Consider the following 9,965-nt stretch of genomic DNA (forward strand, 5'->3'; position numbering starts at 1 on the left):
ATTATCCCGTCCGACGGGAGTAAACCCATGAATCACGGAATATGCAAATAATATTATTCAATAAAGAATCAGGAAATCAATAAAAACAATTATGTTAAATAAGTGTGATAAATCGAAGATTAACTTACCTTTTCATCAAGGAAGAGAACCGTGATTCCCACAAACTCCCTGTCTTTCTTGAAGTTCAGGGAATCCCAGAAGCGGAGAAAGCCAGAGGCTATGCTCTGACTACTACGACCAAGACGGAGAGACTCGAAGGTTGAGTGACGGACTCCGGGACGCCAGTTTAAGGAACTGGAGAGGCGGAGAGAAACATTTTCTAGAAGATGGTTAAAGCTAAGAGAAATCAATGAGTTTTGTGGAGATGCAGATTGAGTTCGTCAAATATGAGAATCTTATATATAGGGTTTAGAGAGGGGCTACAAATCAGGAACATTTATGATCAAGAGATTTAAGATGGGGACATCAAGAGTTCACCGGTGAAAAAATAGATTACGAACAGACACACAGCGCAATTCTGTAACTCAGACTTGTTTGAGACAATGATGAAAAGAACTCAAACTCATGTTAAACGACAACAATTTACAATATGGGAAAACTATAATTGTTGCAAACTTGACCTTTTTTCATATAACGTGATGAATCTCATTTAAAAATGAAACCCATAATACACTTGTAGGCCCGACCCTCAGAGGAAGCCGAAGAAGCAAGAGCTTTCGACCTTCAAAAATATATATTAGGTTTGGCCATCAATGTACAAAGTATCATTTAGCTTAGTGGTATAAATGTTGGTGTTTATATCTCAATAACCCGGGTCCGAGACATGGATTTGACACTTTTTCACACTTTTTAAAAGTGGGACCCACAAAATGCTGACGTGGTGCGCTGAAGAGTGAGCAAAAACTCAACTAATATAATATTGATTATTTATATGTTTATATTTATCTTTACTTTTAAAAAAGGTTCTCTCTCTACTTTTTGAGAGAGATATTTTCTCTCGAATCATCCTTCTACCTCATTTCTATTCTTCAGGAGGATGATTCGAATCTCTCTACTTTTGTTTGTAAAATAAGTTTCGATCTCTGGATCGATTATGTTTCCGGTTTGCGGATTTCTTTTTTCGCTTTAGGCGATTTTGTTTTCGTTTGGCGATTGTCTTGATCGTTAGACGGAGTTCATATGTATCCGATAGATCTCCAAGAAACTTTCTCACTTTGGTAGAAAGCTTGGTTCTTGATTCTGAATAGGAATCAATCTTCGCTATAGCTCAGGCAGAGTCTCCCAAAAGATCAAGATCTGAGATGTGTTTAAGCTCGGACGATTTGAAGCAGTTCCAGATGAGGCGGAGCTTCCAGTATAGGAAAGTGTTCCGGCAAGAGGCCTGTTCTTTTTGGAGACGCTGTGGCTGCGTCAGCGTTTCAAAAATATAAAGCAAATAACCATCATCGTTGTCGCTAGGTTTTGTAAAAACAATCACATCCTCCTTTTTTCCAGTCGCTGCGTCAACTTCAACCCAGCAAATACGACGCTCGAAATTTCAGCGGCAGCAGCGATTCCATTTTCATGTCTCCGATTGTCCGTTGTGGCTGTTTTTAATCAGAACATCAAAGAATTTCCTTCTGCCCTAGCTTTATTTTCTGCCGCTGCCGCTAGTAATGGCGTTCATAAAACGAACATGCCTAAGGTGTTGTTTTCGTTTCTCTCTGAAGCTTTTCTTGGATTAACCTCCAGCAAGTGATGAGGAGTTTCATGGTGAATCAATGGTGATTAGAAGAAGGAGCAGCGTACAAGCAATACAAATGAAGTGAGAATGGAGCTTGATGGCTTCTCCGTCTGGTGAAGAGCTCCAGCGGCGCAATCTTTTTTTCTTGCTTCTGAAGAGAAGAAGCCACGCAAGCATAACATGTCGAACATGTACAATCCTAATCTTTTACGCATGGGCTTTGTATTGGGCAGAATGTAATAATCTTAAGTTTGTATGCTTGTGTATTTGGCCTGCAGGGCTTCAATAATAAAAGTTGACAAAAAAGAGGTAAATACACACATATAGAACTCAAAGTTTAGATTTAATGGGTGTGGTTTAAGAAGATGGGGTTTAGAATTTTAAAAAATAAATCAAAATAAATAAAAAAAATTTAAAAATAGTTTTTTTAAAGGATTTTTGAATTTCAAAAAGAACTTTCGAATTTCGAATTTTCTTTTATAAAAAGGTTCGAATTTAAAAACATAAATACAAAAACTATAGATTTTTTTTTATTTTTATTTAAATAATTATTTATATTTATATATCAATAAAGTAAGACTAGAATAATCTTTTGCCTCTTTAATGAAACTTAAAGAATTTTCGTGTTTATCAAATTTTTTGTACTATTATTCATGTTTACTACCACTAAAGAGACCATTTCAAAAATACCTTATTCATTAATAGTAAAAAACTCTTAAATCCTTATTATATATATATATATATATATAATAAATATTAAAAAAAATATATTTTCGAATTATACCTTTTTGAATTGGAATTTTTTATAAATTTTTTTTTGAAACTATTTATAATTTTTTTATATATTTTTTAAGTATTTTTTTATATTTTTATTAGAATCCTAAATTTCACAATTCAAAAATTCTACCTCGTCCTTCAATTCTAAATCCTAAGTCTAGATTAGTTAACCCTAGGGTTATAAATATCTTTTTCTCTCTTTAGAAATTCTAAGTCTATATTAGCTAACCATTGAAGTGAAGATAAAAGTGGTTAGTGTAAACATGAAAAGTGATATTATGAATATAGTATTTTGGCAATTTTCCATGAAACTTCACACTTTAGGTATTTGTTATAATATCACTTTACTGAAAATAAATATGAAAGTAGTACCAAAAATGAGGTAAAAACAGAATCCCCCCAAAATTCAGAGATTTTCATATTAAATATTTTTCAATTTACAACTTTTTTTTTGTTTTTTTAGATAACTATATTGAGTTCAATTAATATATGAATTAATGAAAAATATAAATAAATAAATAATAGTAATTTTTTGGTCCAAAATATCAATGATAATATTCTTAATATTTTAAAAATGATTAATAATAAATAATATTATTGATTTTAGCGAGAGAAACAATGGAAACTGGTCCATATACTGCTAGGAACTACTACTCCGAGGATGAGGCCATGGCCACGGTCGTGGAAGTTCTTGGTCGAGTAACTTGTGCCATTATCTTTTTTTTTTTTTTTGCAACAAACGGCTATTCTATTACCTAAACTTGAGGTGGCCTGGGTAACCAGACCGGAATAGAACAATCAACAAAACACAAAGATCTATGAAAAGAACGGACATTCCTAGCTAATGAGTCAGCAATACCATTTTGCACCCTTGGGAAGTATTCAATTTTGAAGTCCGGTAAACACATCTTGAGAAGTGGAATGACCACCAACTCAGTTGAGAAATTTGGTCATGCTTGTGGATCCACTACCATTGCAATCATGTCCTTGCAATCCGTCCCAAATCTCTGACATGTCGAGTGCTGTAGCATGCTCTCCATTGCCCATCTTAATTCTTCCAGTTCAGAGTGTAGTGACGTCTCACGCCTCCTTAAATTCCTTGTCCCCATTAGTTGGATCTTCCCTCTGTCATCGCTCCACACCCATCCAATTCCACTGAATTGATCCGTAGAGGTCCATGAACCATCCACCACACAGATATTCTCCAAGCTCAAGGCTTGTGTGTCTTCAACCATTTGTGGTTGTGGAGGAGCAGGTATAGAGTCCTTTGCACTGTACCATGTCTGACCCTCACTCTCTGCATATCTGACTAACTCCAAGGAGTCACTCTCTATACCTCTGAACAGCTTGTCATTCCTCGCTTTCCGGATATACCAAATTATCCAAGGATATGGGTCTCTGTCATTTTCTGGTTCCATAATACTATTCTTCCTCCAAGAGAGATAATCCATGTTGGTGTAGATACTCGAAGTAGGGAACGTCCGAGAGCTTGACGGTGTTGATGACAGTGCCCATGCATGTACTGCCGGTGGGCATTCAAAGATCACATGAGTAGCCGTCTCTTCAGGCTCTCCACATCTTGGGCAGTAGTTATCACATCGCATATTGCGACGTACCAGATTCCTTGTGACAGCTACCTGCCCTGAGATTAGTTGCCATATAAGATGAAAAATCTTTTGTGGTGCATTGACTTTCCAAGCAAAGGCTTGAAGTTTGGTTATGCTGGGCTCAACAACTTCTTTTTCCTCAACATCTGTCAGTATATTTGTAGCTACCAAATATCCTGATTTGACAGTATATTGTCCATTTTTGGTGCAGCTCTAGCAGAAAGTATCGCGTCGATGATTAGGGCTTATGGCCAGACTCTGAATCATTGGTATGTCCTCTTGGTCTATATATTGTTCCAGTACTCGAATATCCCACTCCTTTGTTTCAAAATTAGTAAGATTACTGACTGTCATCTTTGGATTTACTACTGGGGCTCTGGGGCGCGCCAGTCTTGCTGGAATCGAGGGAATCCATGGATCTTGCCAAACATTAATTTCATATCCTGAGTGCACTTTACTCCTGATGCCCAAAAGTAATAGTTTCCTTGCCGCTATGATACTCGTCCACACATACGATGGGCTATCCACTGCACCGATTCGCAAGGGGGAATCAATGGATAGTATCTTCCCCGGAGAACTCTCTCCACTAGTGAGTCTGAGAATTGTACATGACGCCAAAGCTGTCTTAAAATGCCTCAAAAATATATGAATTCAATGAACCGAATTAAAACTGTCTCAAACTAAGAGATACTAAACCAAATTATAATTGGTACAAATATATATGACCGTGATTTTAATTTTTATATCCAGATTACCAGAAAAAACTAACCTAAAAGATTGAGTCCAAAAATATCTAAATATAAATATATACCAAACAATTAGTCAATATTAATATTTGTAAGAACTTAAATACTCAAAATTACATCTACAAACTCTAATATATAAGTTTTTTTTAATAATTTGAGTATTTCGATAATCTCATTTTTTTTTGTTATGTTCAAACATAAAAATAGATTTGAATCGGTGAACTTTTTTTCAAACCAGTCCAAACAGAAACCAAATCTAAACCAAAATTAGAAATGCAAAATTAATACAACCAAAATATCGAATATCCAAAATACATGATTCAATTCTAATTTGATTCCAAAATAAATGCTCATCTCATGATCCAAAGGGATTATCTGAATCAGATATATTTAGTGGATCCTGTCGCACACTTATTTTTTTTATTAAGTCTGATTGAGGTAAAAATTTATAAATTAAATATCTAACGTGAAAATTTTATGTCTGACTTTATTGGTTGGACTACACCTTTTGTCTATAATATTGGTTTGTTTTACCGGGTATCGTATACGAATACTTTAATTCAAAAAAAACGAATACTCTAGTTCATCAAATAAACCAGTTTGAGGATTTTACATTAAATTTTAGATGAAATTATTTACCCGGATAAAACTTCGTTGACGGATTTTATAATATTAAAAAATCATATTTTTTATATAATTTTTACAGCTAAATAAGATATATATACACCAAAAAATTACAAAGTAAACTCTATAATATTGTTTTACAATTATACTCCAATTGAATTAAAATATTTTTTCTATTTCATTTTAGGTGTTGTTTTATATTTGTGCACATAGATTAAGAAAACATTTAATTTTGTATATTTTTGAAATACAAACATTATTGACTATACACTTAACTACGTTCCAACCAATAGAAAAATAAACTAAAGAATACGAGTAATATAAAATATACAGTTAATACCTTTTGTATTGAATTATAAAAAGACACTTATTTTGACAAAAATATTTCTTTATTACAACACTTAAATAGAACTTGATCTGCGTCTCGCACATGTATTTGATTTAACTTTTGTTCAATGTAAACTCATAAATTGCTGATTTTATAAAAAATCTCATATATATTTTTATGTTTTGTAATTTACATATATAATAAAATATATTATTTTATAATATAGATGTTTGATAATAATTTTTGTTATTTGTACACAATATTATATCAAAATTTTTATAACTTGATGCAATTTGATGTAATTTTATTATTCATATATTAACTTGTTGACTACATGAGATTTAGTTAATATTCGTACAATATTAATAATGGTCAATATATGAATATTGATTTGGTTAGATAAATTTTAGAATTGTAATTAACTAATTTTAAATTAATTTTAAATGCATTAACATAATCTGTAAATAAAAAGAAATACAAAAAATTACTTAATTTATTTTAAATGCAATAGTTAAATGTGTAAATAGAAGGAAGCTGTCCATGTTTCTAAACGATTCTCATTTATATTGTTATCCATATTTCCAAAAAATTATGATTTGACGAAAATATTACTTTATAAAACTGAAAGAGTAATAAATAACATCGATCTTGTTTTTTTTTTTTTTTTTTGTGTAAATGTTAAGACATCGATCTTGTTTCCAATCTGTTGTTTTAAAAAAGAAGATAATATCTTAAATTTGTGTGTTTTAAACAACAACCAGTAAACGAATGGTCTAACTCTTTTTTGTCACAGGATATAAAATTATGAGTAACAAATAATAGATTATAGATTTCATAAAATATCTCATTATTATGCCGAACGTATTCGAATAAATTTTCTTATCGAACACTCTACTTGTGTTGTGCCTTTTTATCTTACCTAAAAGGCAAAAACACATAGTATAAAAGGTTGTTCTTGGTGTTTTTTTGTTTCTTTTCATTTCTTTAATACAAATATTTTTATTGGCGAAGATTAGGACATAGAGTTTTTTTTTCAACAGAAGATTAGGAGTTAGGACATAGATATAGCTATGGGAATGATCAGGTAGTCAGCGAAGGTTGTGGAAATGAAAACAATATACTCCTTCCGTATCACTCAGTGTTTTTAAAACCGGACCGGCTAGCAGACCAGAAATTTTTTGGGTCATGGGTTATTGTAGGTCGACCGGATCTGAACCGGATTTAATCGGATTTAATTAGATTAAACTAAATTTAATAATATTTATAAATAATATGCATATTCTTAAAATAATAGATCATATCATATAAAATGTTTAAATAGCCATAATGTATAGAAAAACATAAAAAATAACAATTAAAATCTAAAATTAATATGAAAAATACATTTAAACTTTATTCGCAGATCTTATCACTTTAAATCTTCATCGCATTAAAAAAATTATATACACATTAGGTAAAAATTATATTTTGAAATACGAATTTCAAAAACGTAAATGCTTCAATTATTTAAAGTCTTCAAAACAAGTGATCATGAAATAAAATTTAAACAAAGTGATAAGTAGACAAAACCAATATCTTGACGTGAATATTAAACTTTGTGAATTTTGTAATTTATGAGTTGTAAAGATGACAAAAGAAATAGACGAGAGACGATACTTTATTAATCTTTAATAATTTTTTTATTTTTACTTGAAAGGAAGAAAAATTAGTTGTTTCATTAACAAAATTTTGGTTTATATACGAACTAGATTTTGGCCGGTTCGTTGGGTCGCCGGATCCCGGGTTTTTGACGGTTCGATAGCGGTTTTTAACTGGTTCAATTTTAGTTGGGCTTTAGCATCAACCCAACCCATATTTATTTCGGTTCATGGTTCAACCCGGTCCGACCGCCGGTTCGGTCCGGTTCGGTCCGGTTCGGTCCGGTTTTAAAAACATTGGTATCACTTTAAGTGATGTCTAGAGAAAAAGATTTTGTTTCAAAATAATTGATGTTTTCGTTATTATAGATAAAATGTAATATCATTTGAACTTTATGACCAATTACAAAATACTGTATTTTTTTATTGGTTGAATTAGTTTCATTTAATGATATTTTATGTAATCAAAATAAATTGTATAAAAATTTATATATTTTTAATCCATGTATAAAAACCTTAAAAACTACTTATATTGAATCAGAGAAAGTATCACGTAATCAACCTCGACACGTACAAGAAGTACGGACGTGTTGCATAATCGAACTCGAATATTGCTTCAAAACGAAAACATAAATAATTAAGTTACACAAAAAAAAGAAAACATAAATAATTGATCCCAGTCATACCTCTCCGTACATACATTTTTTAACACAAAGAGAGCTGACAGAAAAAAAAGAAACAAAGATAATACACAATAAAGCTATGCTGTCAATTATAATTTGAAACCTCATCCCCCATGCTCTTGGGCTTGGCATCAAAGTCAACTCCTAGATAACTCTGGATTGTTTTATTAATAATCACTCGGTTTTATTTTATTTGTTATTTTACATTTATACACATAAATTAAAAATATAGATTTAATTTTGTATATTTCTAAACTGAGAACACTATTATCTATACATCTAATCATGTTTTAACCAATAAAAAATAAATAAAATAATATTGTTCATAAATTTTGCATTAAATTATAAAATGACATTTATTTTGAGATAAAAATTTTACTTTATAACGATAACTAAATTGAAACAGAAGAAATAATTATTATTGAAAATTAAATGTTTGAATTTTTATTACCACAAACGAAAAGTTTTTTTGAAAGAGCAACCACAAAAGGAAAGTTGTGACCTTTCTTGTGATATTTGTCTTATATCCAAATTTAAGCAAAAAAAAAAACCATTTTCTCAGAAATTTAACCAACAAAACAGAATAAAAACACAAAAAAAAAATTGTTCTTTCAGAGATATTTGATAATATTGTAACACATCCGATAATACTATAACGATACAAATAAAATTAGCATAGCCGCTGTGTCACGATGACTCGTATAAATATAAAAATGATACAATTATGTTGGCCAAAAAAGAGGGGTGGGGGGGATATTTTTACTTCTTGGCATTTGGCAAAATGATGACAGACTGATATTTTGCTAGTAAACAAACCGATTTAGCTAGAGAGAAGTAAATTCTCTCCAATTTTTAAACTTCAGGATTAGTTTTTTTCCTGAAAACCTTATAAACGAAGATATAAAAATAAAGTTTCGTAAAAATATATCATAACTAACAAATTCAATATAAAAGGGATGTTAGACTATCTTTTAACTTATAACAAAATAATTAAGTTCATATATTGCAAAATAAAAAAAATTAATTACATTATAAAAATAATAATAATAACATGTATCAACGAACACTTTAATTCAAAAGTAATTGTTAAAAATATGATCAAGATATTCTTATTATTATGAAAACTATATAAATTTAACTAAACATGTGTATTAACAAAAACTTCAATGCAAAAATTATGATGATGATGTTTATGTTCTAAAAGTTATGATCTGAAAAATAAAATCCTGATAAATATATTTATAATTTGTTTTGTAAGAACCACGTAATAATTAGTAGAAAAAAGTTTAAAGATATTTTCACAGTATGAGTTAACAAAAACTATATTTTCACAGTAAATAAATAAAAAGTCAAATAAGGGTGATATCATGACGTTCCACTTAACCACTACAAGAAAACAGCAAAGATTCTGAGGGAAAAAATCGTCAGAATTTCGTCGGAATACCGTTATTCCGACGACATACCGACGAAACAAGTCGTCGGAAATAATTCCTCGGAATTTCTTCTTTCGTCGGAAATCCCTCGGAATTTTCCGACGGAATTCCGAGGAAACAAATTTCCGAGGAAATTCCGAGGACCATTATTTTGTCGGAAATGTCCTCGGAATATACCGAGGGAGAACTTCGTCGGGATATTTCCTCGGACGTTCATCGATCGATGCGTTTTAGACATATATACATCGATCGATAGGAATATACCGACGGAACTGTTCCCTCGGATTATACCGAGGGACATCTTCCTCGGAATATTCCGAGGAATCCTCGGTATAATCCGAGGGAACAGTTCCGTCGGTATATTCCTATCGATCGATGTATATATGTCTAAAACGCATCGATCGATG

Source organism: Brassica oleracea, chromosome C9 (assembly GCF_000695525.1).
Source record: "Brassica oleracea var. oleracea cultivar TO1000 chromosome C9, BOL, whole genome shotgun sequence".
Lineage (NCBI taxonomy): Eukaryota > Viridiplantae > Streptophyta > Magnoliopsida > Brassicales > Brassicaceae > Brassica > Brassica oleracea.